Genomic DNA, 16,985 nt, shown 5'->3' with positions numbered 1-16,985 from the left:
CTACACTTTTTATTTTTTTATTTATTTATTTATTAGTTCAATTTATATGCCGTCTTTCTCCGAAGACTCAGGGCGGCTTACAATGCATTTAAAAGAAAAACCATTATAAAAACATTTAAAAATTAAAACATTAAAACCCATTCACACCATTCATGGCTGGATCTCGCGAGATCGCAACAGTGAGATCAACGGCCCCAGGCCTGCCAGAAACTAGAAGGTGAATATTATAAAAATAATAAATATTCATAATAATTATTTTAACCAACAAGAGATGTTTGGGTTCTGCGACCATTATATGAACAGCCAAACCAGTCCCTATACCAGGAATATTCATCTGTCAGACACAAGCAACCAGATCCATTTATGAAGTCAACAACTTTATCATGTTTTGCCTATAAGAATCTCTCCAGACTGCTTGCCCACCCTAGGGAACAACCATATAAGGTTCCATGGAACTTTGGAAGTGTCCGGCATATGCCTTTTATTGCTATGCAAGGACTCAAGGCTAGTTCCCAGCTTGACTCCTCTTTCCTGCCTGGCTGATGTACTCAAATCATCCCAGTAGACCTCCACTTATTCAAATCTCCCAATTGCTCTTTACAACTATTTCCACATATAAAAAGTCTGAGGGATTTGTCTGCTTACAAATGCTGATTTCAGTCTTTTCTACAGGGGTGTCCGTGGAAGGTCATTGACATCAAAATGGTGTCTAAATCAAAATGAATGAGAGAACAAAGTCCCACTTCTTCTCTTTTAATGAGTGTGGCACTCATTGCATATATATAAAAGGGGTGGGGCTTTGATCATCCAATCGTGGCTGTTATTTTGATGTTTTAGACCCCCTCCCCCTACTCCTTTGCCCCTTGTCATTGGTCATGGTAACTGAGATTGATAGGATTTCAACATCTGGAGAGCCATGGTCCCAACCATAATTTTGTAGGGCTGTATAATGTGTATATGAACAATCCCACATTGAAGGATGGCTGGCCTGTGTGCTATGCCTTGCTTCCTTCTTGGTGCATCTCAATACACTTGAGATTTATCCAGAGGTGGGTTTCAGCAGGTTCTGACCAGTTCTGGAGAACCAGTAACAGAAAGTTTGAGTAGTTCAGAGAACCGGTAAATACCACCTCTAACTGGCCCTGTCTGCATTTATTCTCTGCCTCCCGAGTCCCAGCTGATCGGGAGGAAATGGGGATTTTGCAGTAACCTTTCCCTGGAGTGGGGAGGGAATGGAGATTTTACAGTATCCTTCCCCTGCCACGCCCACCAAGCCACACCCACAGAACTGGTAGTAAAAATTTTTGAAACCCACCACTGGATTTATCCCCTTTGTCACAACTTGTTCCATCCAAGTTACTATACAGAGCCATGAGAACTGATCCTTTCTTTTCAACCAAACATGTTTGATATTGAAAAATTCTTCTAGCCAGCATAAAGAAGGGAGCAAAAGAGTTCCAATTAGAAGCAAAGCCAGATTTTAAGACAAATATTACAATAGGTCCGAGGGGAAGGAGGAATATTGTTAAATAAGCAATAATTGGATGTTCTGTGAAGTATGCCTCAAGTATATGCACTATGCATACAATTCATTGCTTTTCAACAACGTAAATAGGTTCTCATTCATACTTTTCATGCAGGAAAACCTTGGTAACCAAGGAGAGATCTTGCCTCTGTTCCCTACAATCTGCTATATTAAAACTGAAGTGATATAAAGTAATATTTCTGTTGTGATGTAATTTCACAAAACAATGTGTAAGCTTCAAAGCTGCATAGAACTTTTCCTCAAACAAATGTTGCTCAGTGACACCGCAATGTGAAACCTTCTCTGTGGACTCACTGTGGTGATTGGGTATTAGAACTGCCAATCAAATCATGGCGATTCCAATCTCTTATACCAAGTTAGCTGGCTGGGGAATTCTGGGAGTTGAAGTCCATACATCTTCAAGCTGCCAATGTTGAGGAACACTGCTCTAGAGCAGGACTATCAAACTCTCGGCCCATGGGCCGAATGCATCATGTGCTGGCCACGCCCATACCCAGTTTAGCGAAGGTGAAAAAAGTCCCAATATATCACGTGACACCGCCGTGACGACATGAGTTTGACACTCCTGATGTAAAGGAAAGTGGGAACGGACAGAGAGAAATCTAGGAGGTGTGGGGTTCATAGATCACAAGCTGAATGTAAACCATGAAGGTGCCAAAGAAGTCCTCAGCTGGACAATTGCACCTAATTTTTTTTCTCGTTTTGTGGGTTTTGCAGTTTAGGAAGGATACTGACAACTAGAATATATACGCAAAGGAGAGCAACTGTGGTAATAAAGAATCTGGAATTTAAAAAAGAAAAAGAAAGAGAAAAAGAAAAAGAAAAAGAAAAAATTTAGAAGGAACAGTTGGGGCACTGGGTTATTTAGGCCTGAGAAGAAAATACTGCTTACTATTTATATGTAAATATCACTGCCCACAGCCTTGCACAATCTCCAAGTCCTCTAAAACTATTAAAAATGTGGGTAAGATCTTAGAGTAATATTTATAGAAGTTTATGACATAATCTGTTTTCTACCCTAACTAACATGATGGAATTATTGTTCCATAGGAGCTGAAGTCCAAAACCTCCAGGGATGGCGGGATGGGGAAGGTTGATGTGCACCTATAAAAGTATAAAAACTACACATTGCATTACTTGAAAGCCAATTTGGTGTAATGGTTAAGACACCAGACTAGAAACTGGGAGATTGTGAGTTGTTGTCCTGCCTTAGTCATGAAAACTGGCTGGGTGACCTTGAGTCAGTCACTCTCTTTTAATTCAACCCACCTCACAAAGCTGTTGTGGGGAGATTTAAAAAATCATATACATATATATATATACATATGAAAAATCCCTCATAAATATTTGCAGTTAAATACAGGGAAGTCAAAACATCAGACATATGTTAAAGCAGTATGGTTTTATAGAGTGGCATTTAAATGAAGTCCTGCACAAAGAGCACACAATTTTGCCCAACCATTTTTATAGGTCGTTTTGGAATCTGTGTTTGCTCTCAGCAGATGGTGAAAAGAAAGAAAAAGAAAAGAAAAACGCACACATTGAACCCTGGGAGGACTTTTTTTTTAAAAAAAAAAAAGAGAAACGAAATATTTCATTGCATCTGGTAAAGACAGAAGCCTAATTTCACCGCACCCCATTTGTGTTGCAGTGTCTAAATTGAGTGTGAGAGGGAGGTCAGGAGAACGCTAAGTTTTGTGTTACAGTTAACTCCAATTAAGAAATGTTTTTGTCCTTGCGGATGCGTATCTGTTACCAACAGGCTTCCAAAAAAACCACCGCTCCAATCTTGTCAGTAAAAAAAACAAGCCTAATGTTAAGTGGAAGATATTTGCCAAGATTTAAAATTAGACCCGCACATTACTTACAGATGTTTTCAAGAAGAAAGCTTGCAAGCCAACCACACTAAGTAATAAAGCCAATAGTGGGGGTGTGCTTTCTTTTCTTTTCCTCTGTCTTTTTTTTTTAAATACTCCAATTTAATTTTAATTATACAAGTAGCCATATGAAGAAGCTGTTGCATACTGCTTAAATTAAATGTGGAGGAATGCAATCAGCAGTATCCTTTTACAGCATATGGTCCAGCAAATCAAATTACAAAGCTTTCCACATCTCATTAACTTCAATGAGTACAGTGAGTTTTATAATAAGTCACTTCCCGCACCCCACCCCACCCCACCCCCAGAAAACCCGGAATGCTGTTTTGCTGCAAAAAGACGGGTCCTGGGCTGGGATTCAGAAGAACTCCTCTAAAAAGGGGAAAGGGTCACTTGGTCAAATCTGAGAATAACATTTCCCCCTTATTGCTTTTCTTGGCCTGGAAACATACGCTTTCCTGCAGCCCCAGCTGGGAGAAAAAAACGGGCCTCTGATAATTTTATCAACTGTAAGTAACCAACACATTGCCATTTAATGAGCTCAGGCAGGTTTAGCTACTGATGAAGGATAAAATGTTTGTTGAGGAGCAGAAGACTCCCTTCGGCATGGCAAAAAAAAAAATCAGAGTTAAAAGTATGCAGTGGCTAACAAAAGGGGTATTGCAATTGTATTTCTGGAGAAAAAATTAAATTCTCTCCCTGGTACCATAGTTCTCACCACTGTGGGGGTCAGAGGACCACAGTTCCCCTTTTTCCAACTCCTCCAGAATTAAAAAATGAAAAGCACTTTTTTTTCAGGACCTTCCTGCCCCATATCTACTCAAATGGGGGTCTGCAGCAGGCTGAAGACAGGAGACAGCAAGAGTGATCATGGGTATCATCACCCAAATAATGTCAATTACATAATTTGTTATGACTCCTGAGAGATATTGGTCTCCTATGGCCTTATGGAAAGGAACCATCCAACATTCTCTTCTGTAAATCAGCTTCTGAATACAAATATATCTATGGAATTTGTAGCCCAGGAAGTGCCCTTTATACACATCCCTGCAGAATTTATTGTATGCATATCATACAATAAATCTGCATGAGTAGACCTGCTCAGAGTCATACGTGCCCGCGCAATCTGTCATACCCTATTCGTTGCCTTGCTGTCAATTTCTATGCAAACAAAAATACAGGTAGTCCTCACTTAATGGTCAGCAAATCCATTGCTAAATGTCGCAAAACACCACATCATTTCTCTGCCATCATTCAGTGAATCTCCCACAGCCATTAAACCTGATGTCATGTGATTATGACTTAAAACTGTGGTGGAATGTGGTCTGGATTCCCAGGAGGGAATTGAGAGGGAAAAGAGGCATCGAAGCTTGGAAAGTTTGGTCGCAGGAAGGAGGTTTAAATGCCTCCTCCCTAGTAATTCCCAAAGTATATTTCTAATTATACAAATAGTTGCTTTAGTCTGGCAAGAGTCTATTTATAAGTGAAGAACAATCAAGGAAACTACTCACAAGTAAGTCCATGTGTCATTTTTGGGGCCTGACACAGTGTCAGCTTCCCCATTGACTTTGTTGGAAGCTGGCTATGAAGGTCACAAATTGTGTTCCCATGACCTTGGGATGTTGTAGCCATTGTAAGTTCAAGGACTGGTCATAAACCTACTTTTTTCAGTGCTGCTGTGCATTGAAACAATCACTAAATAGGGCAGTTGTTAACTGAGGACTATCTGTAAATACTATTGAGGATAAACACGTTGACTCTGGCAGCTGAGGTGTGGCTCAGAGAAAATTACATGCTTTGTAGATCAAAGGGGACAGTTCAGTTTGTGGTATCTCATGACAGAAAGATAGGCAGTGAATAAGTTTAATAAATAAATCTCCAGGGGAAATACCTTTGTTTGAAGCTAGAAAGTATGATCAAGGACTAAAGATTAATCTTCCGAAAAGAGATCAACTGTGGATGAGTTGGGCTACAACTGACATTAACGACAGCCAGCATAATCAATGTTTGTGTCCAGTTGTCACTCAGCCATTATTTCTTGGGATGGAAGAAGCAGCAATTCAACATAACTAGAGGATTCCTGTTTAGGAGACATTGGTTTAGAGACGTACCTGAACTGGCTGGATAAATGCTGTGATGCTTGTTTAAACTCTTGGTATGCAAAAATAAAGCAATAATTAACTTTTATCAACTGTGGTTCCCTCGTTCCCCCCAATTTCCTACTCAGGAAGTTTTTTAAAAATACATATATAAAATACTCTGAAGCTGAGGATCACGTGATCCTTATTTTAAGCGATTCCTGATTTGGAATCAGAATTACTCGTTTCCTGCTCTTACTCTTAAATCACTGAAAGGAATATAACTTCTCTTTCACCATAGATTTAAAACTGTCTCTTGCAGGGGAGTTCCGTCATAAATATGAAAGCATGGTTCACCCTGAAGAAAAAAAAATAAGGATTTCAAGATACAGTTTGGTTTGGTTTGATTTAACTTTTTTTTAAAAAAAGAAAAAAGAAAAAGAAAGCAGCAGCATTTCAGCCAAGTAGCTTTTAAAAACATGGGTGGAAAGAAATGTCAACCAACTGTTTTTAGACAATTACAAAGTTGTTGGCCAATTTAATATAGCCAGCAGGAAATTCCAAAGCGTTTGGAAACCATTTTAAAGAAAAAAGGCTGGCACTTGCTGTCCTCCAATTTATACTTCAAGAAGAGTTAATGTGCTGTAGCTAAACAGGGAAGGCCAAGAAGGATGGAGGAACAGAACTTAAAAGCCAACGGTGGAAAGAGATTCATGATAAAGAAAATGAATTGTAGCAGTGTCCCAGCTTCCTTCCACCCCCAACAAATTGGGGATTATCTAAGCTAAAGTTTTATCTCAGTGCTGTTATGTCTGAGTCACTCATATAGCACATGATTCAATGTGCAACTTATTCTTCTTGCAATACAGTTCCCCTTTATTCTGCTTTCCTATCCCAATTACTTTTATGTTGTGGGGAGCACAATTGCAAACTATAATCCAATACAATGGAATTTTAAAAATATCCCACTGGGAATAATTTCAGCAGTGTTAAATCTGTTTTGAGCTCAGAACGGAGGGGGAGTTTTGCAAGCGGAACAATGGATTATTTATTGATAAATGCGGAGACTATTTTTCATGGCTCATCTACACAATCGTACGTCTATAAACAACAAATCCAGTTTCATAGTTACTGGGAGTTTTGTTAATAACTAACTTAGTACCAGTAGCACAATGTCTCATGGATCCACTTCTTTTTCAGTTGCAGAGCTACACAAAGATCTGTGGAACATGCTTACAATATATTTACACATACTGAAATGTAACTGATCTTCCAAATTCTGTCTACTTTCTCCATTGTTTAAAGTTAATCGTTGGTCTGTAATATTTTGTTATATTACTAACAAGCAGGATATAAAGTGTTGCCTCAGATCAGTGGTAAAATCCAAATTTTTTTACTACCGGTTCTGTGGGTGTGGCTTGGTGGGCATGGCAGGGGAAGGATACTGCAAAATCCCCATTCCCTCCCCACTCCTGGGGGAAGGTTATTGCAAAATCTCCATTCCCACACCACTCTGAGGCCAGCCAGAGGTGGTATTTGCCGGTTCTCCAAATGACTCAAAATTTCCGCTACCAGTTCTCCAAACTGCTCAAAATTTCCGCTACCGGTTCTCCAGAGCCTGTCAGAACCTGCTGGATTTCACCCCTGCCTCAGATGTTAAATGTACCTCAGTGTAGATTGGGGGTTGGACTAGAAGACCTCCAAGATCCCTTTCTGCTCTATGATTCTAACATCTTACCTTGGTGAGCACTTAGAATTTCTTCATAAAATATGTTTAAAGCAGATGTATTGTATGCTAAATCTGGGACAAACCATACATGAACACTATTCATTCCCGTACAATAATTCATTAAAATGTACATAATCAGGAAACGTACCACCAAATTCCATAGTACAACTTTTTTGTTTGCTTGTTTTTAATTTGATTTTCATTTAAATGGTTCAGTTCAGTTTTAGATGGATTCCCATATCCCTGCAGTCAGCTCCTAATTATAATGGGATTGGAAAGCTGAAGAGCAGTGCATTGTTGACTTAGCCATCAGCTAAAGAATCAAGTGCCCGGTATGATCTGGTTTCTCTGCTGAATTGCCACAGAAGACATCACCCATGGGAAAACTTTTGATTTGAAGGCTGGCATATGCATACTAAAATCATAATACATTGTCTCAGCACAGTGGGTGTAGGTTATTAGTTTTGTCCATAATCAAGAGGAAAAGCTAAAGCATTTAACTTCTCCGTTATAAGCTTCCCCAGCTGGATGTAGAACAATTATTTGTGCAGTGTCAAGCTCAGACAAAAGAAACATTCCTCTGCCATGATGATGCTTGAAACTAGAGTGGAATAGAAATGACCTTTAAGAATAGCATCCTTAATGGACCTCTTCAAACTGGAAGAGATACGATATCCTAAGAAGCTGCACATCCTGTATTTTAGGAAGAACACACTAGCCACCATGCAATGAGCCATCCATTGACTTAGGAATGAAGAGCAGAACCACATATATTTGCTGTCCTCTTCTTTACCTGTTCTCTTTTCATTTTGTAGCATTATTTGGAAAATCTTAGGTGCTTTAATTAAATATGCCAGTCTATTAGGCTACACCGAAACTTCTTTTGGATTCCTGTGAGAAGTAGAAATGGACATAAGCCAATCTTGGGCCTATATAGTAAATGCCTTATCTTACTGTCTTTTTGAAATGCATTGTTCAGTTAAACGTCTCTGATTACACACACAAAGACACATAATTATTTTATGTCATTTACTATATTTGGGAGGGGTGCATCTTTCGCTCTCTCTCTCTCTAATTTATTGCATTAAGATTCAATCCAGAGTGTTTGCACTTATGCCTCATTGAATAGGGTTAGTTAAAAGTGGACCAATGGAAATGCTACGCAATATTACTTGTTATTTTAGGCCTATCATATTTGGACAGCAAAAATTGGAGCTACTTCTAGATGACAGTGAAGTCCTAGACTTAGAGTCTTGGTCTGTCTTTCTCTCTTCCCCTTTTGTCATCTAGTGGTCATCCTGTTTTTTGCAGCTCGGATACAGTTTCAGCCTTTCATGGGTAAATATCTGTACGATGATTGATAGACAAAAAAGAAGAGATAATTTGGGAGCCTATTCTAAGATAATGGCAGCACTGAATTGATCAGAGAGCTCTTGTTGCATTAGGACAGCATAGCTCTCCGAGTGCCTGAAGATTAAGGAAGGAATTGATCCCTAAATGGAGTGAGCATCTGTTTGACATTTCTTGGTGACAGTTGCAGGACAATTTGTAATTAAAAATGCTCCTGATCCTGACTTAGATTTCACATTGCTTGCAAATGATAGCTGAGATATCCATATTACCAGAATTAGTTTTAACCGCTGCAGGCTAAACATGTAGACAAGATTTCAGTAGCTACTCAATCAATATGTATCCTGCTGAACCATTAACTAGCCTGGTTAAATGGGAAGCTTTGGTAAGAATATTCATCTCTAAGATGAGAATGCTCATCTTAGAAGTTTTAGAGGATGCTATGTAAGATCTTTGATGAAAATGGTCTTTACATTCAAAATACGCAAGAAAATTTCCCCTAACATCTTTTTTTTTTCTTAAATTTTATTTAAGGGTTGTTGTTTTTTCAAGTGAACTGAGAATATACATTTGTTCTGTGAAGTGTGAATGTTCTTTGAAGTCTAAAAGTAACTTCTACTCCAACCTTTCTCCTCCTGTTTTTAAGAATCATACTTAATGTTTAAAGTAGTATTGGAAATATATTAATGAGTCAGTGTTCACTTGATCCATTGATGAAGCAGGATTAATTCCAGGCTTTAGGTAACTTTTTCATGTTTATTCATTCCACCCCTATACAATTTTAAAAAGAAATTATGTAAAAGGGGTTAGGAGGACTCTGTCCAATCCATCCATCCGAGGATAAGTCCTTGACAACAGAACAGAACCACATTTGGGGGTAGGAAAAAATCAGAAAAAAAGAGATCGAATTAAAAAATGAGCCAGATATAACTGTGGATGAGAGAGGTCAGGGAGGGAGAAAGAAAGAAAGAAAAAATAGGAAAATATTCCAATTCATCATCATCATTCTAGCCATTGTCTATTGTCATTGACTCCCGCCGGTTTTATTACTGGTTCTTGCGAACCGGTCTGAACCAGGGGCAATCCACCACTGCCCCATCCCTCCTCCTGGTCACATGATCACATAAGTAACATACACAGACTGCTCTGTACTTTCCAGTGCACACATACATCCAACATGAAAACACACCCAGAAATACAACATTATTCTGTTATGTAGAAGAAGAGAAATATGGTTCCTCCTGATAAAGAAGAATTCCAGAAGCCATGCTCTTCATGATCTCCCTACCTTGTTATATATAACTGGGCTCTTTGGTTCTCCAAGGTGTGACATCCACTCAAACATGTTACCATTTTTGGTAACATGCCAAAATTCTATTGGCAAGAATAAGAAACGTTGTGATGTCCTGGTCTGAGTTTACCAACCAAAATTATCATAAATCAGAATTATTGAAGTTACAAAGAATTATTTGGTAAGTAATTCTGAAGGAGCTGTGGTTAAGTTCTAAAGAAAAAGCCTTTCCATTTTTTTCCAGCAAGTGAATCTACTCAAGTCGAAGCTTATACAGGTTTCTTTTACACTTTTAGCTCATGCTTCATATCACAACTATTTTTCCTAATGCAACTTTTGTTTCATGTTAACACTGCACGATGTAGCGCGCAGGCCCAGTGGTAGCACTGTCTGTTAACTTTAGCATAACAATTTAGCCAGTGTCGCTTTTAACTATTCAATTCTACTTCTGCAGCTTCTTAAAATTCCTTGCAATATAATTATCCTGATGGGAACGCAGGGAGATAATTGCTTTTAGAGGAAAGTTCTCTTTTGTTTCATGCTCATCTGGTTCCCACAAATGGAACAAGAGACCTTGAACAGCATAAATACTCATCCATGTGTCTCCAGTTATTTATTTACCAAGATAGACCTTGACAAATGTAATTTGTTCACTACAATTAAGAGGATGCACGATAATTCATTTAGACCAAAAAAAAAAAAGCCTAAAAAACAATACTAGAATTGGCAGCTCGCACTGCATCATGTGACATCACCAGCTGACTTTGACGATACAGTTCCGATGTATGGAATATAGACACGGATTAATATTTGAAGAGGAAGGAGAGACACCATTAAAAACAGGAGTAATTCTTTATAGAGACAATAATTAAATTATTAAATTAAATTAAATCTGTGAAACCAGGGAACAAGTACAAATAGTTCTCATCTTACAACAGTGCTTTCAATACCATTCAAAGTTACGACATTGAAAAAAGTAACATGACGATTTTTCACTCTTATGACTGTTGCAGTGTCCCCGTGGTCACATGATCAAAATTTAGATGCCTGGCATCTGGTTTGTATTTATGACGGTTGCAGTGTTTTGGGGTCATGTGATCCCCTTTTGCAACCTTCTGACAAGCAAAGTCCATTCAGATTCACTTTACAACCGGGTTAGTAACTTAACAACTACAGTGATTCACTTAACTGTTGTGGTAAGAGAGATCGTAAAACAGGGCAAAACTCCCTTAAATAAATTAGCAAGATAAATGTTGGGCTCAATGGCATCGTAATTTGAGGATTAGACGAGGAGAACAGCAGCGGTGGTGCAGTGGTTAGAGTACAGTACTGCAGGCTACTTCTGCTGATCACCGGCTGCCAGCAGTTTGGCAGATTGAATCTCACCAGGCTCAAGGTTGACTCAGCCTTCCACCCTTCTGAAGTCAGTAAAATGAGGACTCAGATTGTTGGGGGCAATATGCTGTCTCTGTAAAATGCTTAGAGAGGGCTGTAAAGCACTGTGAAGCGGTATATAAGTCTAAGGGCTATTGCTATTGCTATCACCTGTATGCCTTGAACCCTCACTGCACACAATGAGGCAATGGTAAAATTAATAATTAAATCTGTTATCCCTGTTCACCAGTCCACCAGATACCTAGGTAGTTCAAACTCTTTGCCACTTTCATTTGAGTGAATGCTTTTGCACGCTTCTTACATAATAGACGTGTTGCATTTATTTCAATGGAATGGCTTGTTTTTCTTCTGGTTTAGGGTTGAATTAAGAAGGTTCAAGTTTCAAGGCATTTTCTGTTTTCTCCTTTTTCTTTGGTCTCGTCTCCTCGTCGGTCTATGCGGAAGACAAGATAAAGTCATCCTTTGCTGTACGAGTGTTAAGGTAGCTAAATACTTTAGATTAGGCTAAAGTACCTAAATCTGTAAGACTGTCACCCATTAACCTGAAAGACTCACAATTGAGAGAATCATAACTGCCTAACAGCACCAAACATATAGGGAAGGGATAATCAAATGGCAAAATCTGTCCTTTTCTTTGTACATAAGGTGTTATGTGCTGCATTACAGAAATGAAATTAATATTAAGACTATTTTTAGGGAAAGCAATGTTTAAGCATTTCCTCTTACACTTTCGTACCCGAATGAATTGCTTGTTTAATTTGATTTTTCTCTACTTCTGAAATAGATATTACACAGCATATACAAGTCATTCCCTTCCTGATCAGAAGGGACTAACTATTAAGACAGTTGTAACTGCTATTATAGTCTTTCCCAAATCAACACCTTCAAGATGTATTGGACAATAACTTCCTGAATTAAGAAACCTGGACACCATAATCCATTCTATTTGGAGGGCATGAACTACCGAAACCATAGTAAAAAAAAAAAGTGCTTTTCTCCTTGGAGAGAATTCTTATTATTCTCCTTTGATGGAACTAAATAGAAGCTAGAAGAAATAACTCAGCGGCATAGGAAAGAAACTGCAGGAAAAACCTAGTAAGAGTGTCTTGTTATGGAGATAATGAACACAAAAGGAACACATGACCAAGAAAGATAAACAAATGTGATTGATTTTGTAATGATTGTAATGCTGGGTAATTCTCATTACATGTAATTCTTGAAACAAAGAGCCTCCAGTTGCTCTGAGCTAGACATCTAATATTATAGAGGGCCAAAGCAATATTCATCTTGGATTTCTTGGCCTGTTTTCCCAACCCCTTCTTCTTTTAACTTAGTGTGAAATCATTTGGGAAGAGAGAAAAGCAGAATAGGTACATTCATTCCTTTTAATTGGTAGCATTAGGAGCTATCTGTCTTTTAGTTTCCCATGGATCAAAAGATCCATGGGAAAAGATAAGCATCTCTAAAGTTGAGCATAACTTCTGGTGGCTTTACAGCAGGGGTGGGTTCTACTTACCTTTACTACCAGTTTACAACGGGGCCGCGCACGCGTGCTTTGCTTGCGCATGCGCAGAAACATTTTCATGACATCAGGGTCAGTGGGCGGGGCCTCCCGCCGGTTTTACTACCCGTTCTATAGAACCGGTGCGAACTGAAGGCAACCCACCACTGCTACACACACACCGAAACTGCTTTCTTGACAGTACAATAATATAAATTTTGCCTTTTCCTAGGATGTTCTTTTGATTTTCCAGTCTAGCCTACAGCCCTGGTATTTCCTAGTGGTTGCCCTACTTACAGTAGCTTTTTCAAGATAATAATGGTAATGATTGCAAAATAGAAGGACCTGCACATGAATTAGAGAACAAACAAAAGTATATGATAACATCAAAAGAGTAAAAGCATTGAAATGGTCACATAGCAAGAAGAACTGACCGCAGGTGGACCAAGGCAGTCATAGAATGGATCCCACTTGATAAAAAGCATCCACAAAAAAGATGTAAAACAAGATGAATTTATGACATCAGCAAGTATTGTGGGCCCAGTTGGCCCACCCAAAAAAGCTCAGGACGATATTGGTTGGAAACATGTGGAAGAGGCCTTCATCCTGCAGTGGATAGACAATGGCTAAAATGATGATGATGATGATGATGATGATGATGATGATGATGATGATGATTAATGATTAATGATTATTAGATTTATTTATTTATTTATTTATAATGCAATTTATATGCCACCCTATCGCCAAGGACTCAGGGCGGCTCACAACGGTAAAGATGCACAGTTCCTCATTAAAAGACAATATAAAATTAAAATTCCAATTTAAAACAATTTAAAATTCATTAAGAACCCCCACCCCCATCAGTCCAGGCTGCAGAACAACCAGGTCTTCAAATTGCAGCAGAACGAGCGAAGGTCAGGGGCCATCTGGCGTTCCAAAGGAAGTTGGTTACAGAGGGTGGGTGCACCCATAGAGAAAGCTCTCCCCTGGGGGTCGCCAGCCGACACTGTCTGGCCGATGGCACCTTGAGGAGGCCCTGTCTGTGGGAACGCACCAGGTGATTGGGAATTGTCGCTGGCTGCAGGGGGTCCGACAAATATCCTGGGCCCAGGCCATGAAGGGCTTTGTAGGTAATAACCAGCACCTTGAACCTCACCTGAAGGGCAACTGGTAACCAATGCAAGTCGCGCAGGAGGGGTATAACATGGGAGTGTCGGGACGCTCCCATCACAACCCACGCGGCCGCATTCTGCACCAGCTGAAGCCTTCGAGTGGTTTTCAAGGGCAGCCCTAGATAGAGAGCGTTGCAGTAGTCAAGATGGGAGGTGACCAATGCATGAGTAACGGTGCGTAGGGCATCTTGGTCCAAGCAAGAGCGCAACTGGCACACAAGGCGGATCTGGGAAAATGCCCCCCTGGTCACGGTCATTACATGATCTTCCAGAGACAACCGTGAATCCAGGAGGACACCCAAGTTGTGAGCCCTATCCACAGGGGGTAACACCTCACCCCCAATGGTAAACGATGGAATATCTCGATCGGACCAAGATGTCGGTACCCACAGCCACTCAATCTTGGTGGGGTTGAGTCGGAGCCTGTTCCTCCCCATCCAGGTCCATACCGCTTCCAGGCAGCGGGACATCACGTCGAGGGCATCACTGGGCTGGTTTGGGGTGGATATAAAAAGCTGGGTATCATCAGCGTACTGATGATACTGCACCCCAAAACCACGGATGATCTTCCCAAGCTGCTTCATATAGATGTTGAACAGGAGAAGCGAGAGGACCGACCCCTGGGGCACCCCACAAGTGAAGGGCCTCATAGCCGACCTCTGCCCCCTGCCAACACCGCTTGCATACGGCCCGAAAGATAGGAGGAGAACCACCATAGAACAGTGCCTCCCACTCCCAACCCCTCGAGCCGTCACAGCAAGATACCATGGTCAATGGTATCAAAAGCCGCCGAAAGATCAAAGAGGACCAGAACAGAGGAGTATCCCCTGTCCCGAGCCCTCCAAAGATCATCCACCAGCGCAACCAAATGTATATCTTTATCTGGATGTTGCTATCTATTGTCCAAGGAGCAATGTACATATCATGGACAGACCACACTATAAACACAGTAGAATTTCCTTATAATACTTGGAGCTAGACTTCTTGCCCTTTCTTCAAGGAATTGTTCCCTTGATTTTGCAAGATGCAAGATACAAATCCCAGAGAACATGCTTGCCCATTTAAACAGCAACAAGAAATTCCACATCTTTTTGAATGGGATTCAAGTTTTATCAACCACAAAGTGAATTGCGTTTGGCAATGGGATATTCCCCTCCACTGTTGCCTCCCCTGAAGAGAGTTGTTATTTTGTCATGCTTATTTAAGCAGAAAGGGCATTATCATTCCTTCTTACTGTAATAGTAGCTTACCCAAGGTGTAATAAGGGTTTAAGCAATATGCCGGAAAGGTTTGGAGAAATAAATAATGAGCGGTTGCTCTGCTAAATACAATCATGACAAATTTGCTAAGTGTTCAGTGAGATAAAACACAGCACTTTAAATGCCCAACAAATCAATACAAAACATCTACTGGGCTATTTATTGTGTAAGGAAGGGCAACCTTTTAAGGTTTATTTTTCTGGCACTGAGTCCATACTGGATTCATTTTAAAACTGAAGCAGTTCTTAATCTATGAGGTTAACCTGACCACTTGGGCACTTTAGGATCATTACAATCCCTGAGATGTGGCCACTGTCAAATTCAAAAGATCTGGTCCACATGTGAAAGTTCAATTAAGCTGATTTATTGCTACTCATGCCTATTCACAGGAATCTTCTCAACAGCCAGCACCTGCTTGGAGTTAGATAGTGGTGAACAGAATTCAAGGGAAGTTGGATTTAGTTGGGTTATGGCTATGTAGAGATTCTAAGCTGAGCTCTCTTTAATTCCAACTACAGATTCTGTCACTCCTTCTCCTACAGCTGCTGATTGTTGCTAAACTTATCTGGACAACTCACAGGAAACTTTCTTCAGATAAAGAGCTTCTTATAAAATTAAGACACCTTCTAGGATTGCTTGTCAAAAACAAAAGTGCATTAAATAAGGGAGTCAGTAATCACAGCAGGACAAGCATTTTAAAAAAGTTGTCTTCATAATTAACTCAGGACTGGCATTTCTCAAAGGTGCTTTTTCTAAAAGGCAACTAGACTTTCTTGGGGGTTTTTTCCTTTGAAAATGTTTTGCTTCTCAACCATCTTATTCTTGGATAAGAAATGAAATATTTTCAAAGGGCAAAAAAATAAACCGTCCTGAGTCCTTCGGGAGTAGGGCGGTATATAAATTAAATTAAATTAAATAAAAAGTCCAGATGCCTTTTGGCAAAAGCAGCTTTGGGACAACCATGATCCGAGTGATTGAGAATCTCCATAAGTAATCAAGACTGGCATGCCTTCTATTATATGTTACAAAAATCTTAAAGCCATTATCTAGCCATCTTCAAGAGTTAAAAAATTAATATGTACATTTACATCACATGCCCTTATGCTCCAAAGACATGTCCAGAGGGCAAATAGAAAATTGGGATCAAATAAAAAGATCAACTCCGCTGACAGAACGATGCTTTGCTAATATGATGCCCTCCAAATACGTTGACAGTAGTGTTGGGAGAACAAAAGTAGGACCAAATCATAACAATACTAAAACTCTAGCTGTTGCCTCCCCTTTGTGCATACATTTGTGACATCACATGTAAAAAGGGGAAGGGCCTTGTGGTACATTATTGCAACATTGCTTTCATCATTCTGTCCAAAGCACCAAGCTTCTAAACTAACCCTTAGATAGCAATAGCATTAAGACTTATATACCGCTTCACAATGCTTTACAGCCCTGTCTAATCGATTTACAGAGTCCGCCTATTGCCCCCAACAATCTGGGTCCTCATTTTAACGACCTCAGAAGGATGGAAGGCTGAGTCAACCTATTTGCCTGGCGAGATTCAAACTGCCCACCTGCAGGAAGCCGGCAGTCAACAGAAGTAGCCTGCAGTACTGCATTCTAACCACTGCGCCACCACATCTCTGTTCATTATTTTGCTAAATTGACATCAAAATAGCTGCCGATCTATAAGCCCAATATTCACCAGCTTGAGACATGAAGCTGTAATGCCTACCATTGTTTAGTGCAGACACGGACTGTTAGAAGAAGAGATACTCACTTGGTTTGTG

General features: G+C 39.9%; 1 long non-coding RNA gene across 1 annotated transcript; it reads right to left on the bottom strand.

The window, feature by feature from the left end:
- Window positions 1-11,669: 11,669 nt before the first annotated feature.
- Window positions 11,670-16,659, bottom strand: LOC148114643 (uncharacterized). The gene is made up of 3 exons (XR_015732870.1): window positions 16,284-16,659; window positions 13,202-13,393; window positions 11,670-11,699 (listed from the first exon to the last, which is right to left on the bottom strand). It is a non-coding gene; the product is annotated as an uncharacterized LOC148114643 (long non-coding RNA).
- Window positions 16,660-16,985: the final 326 nt, after the last annotated feature.

This window comes from Pantherophis guttatus, chromosome 3, assembly GCF_059756535.1.
Source record: "Pantherophis guttatus breed Tessera chromosome 3, ASM5975653v1, whole genome shotgun sequence".
Lineage (NCBI taxonomy): Eukaryota > Metazoa > Chordata > Lepidosauria > Squamata > Colubridae > Pantherophis > Pantherophis guttatus.
This window is presented reverse-complemented; position numbering and strand designations above follow the sequence as displayed.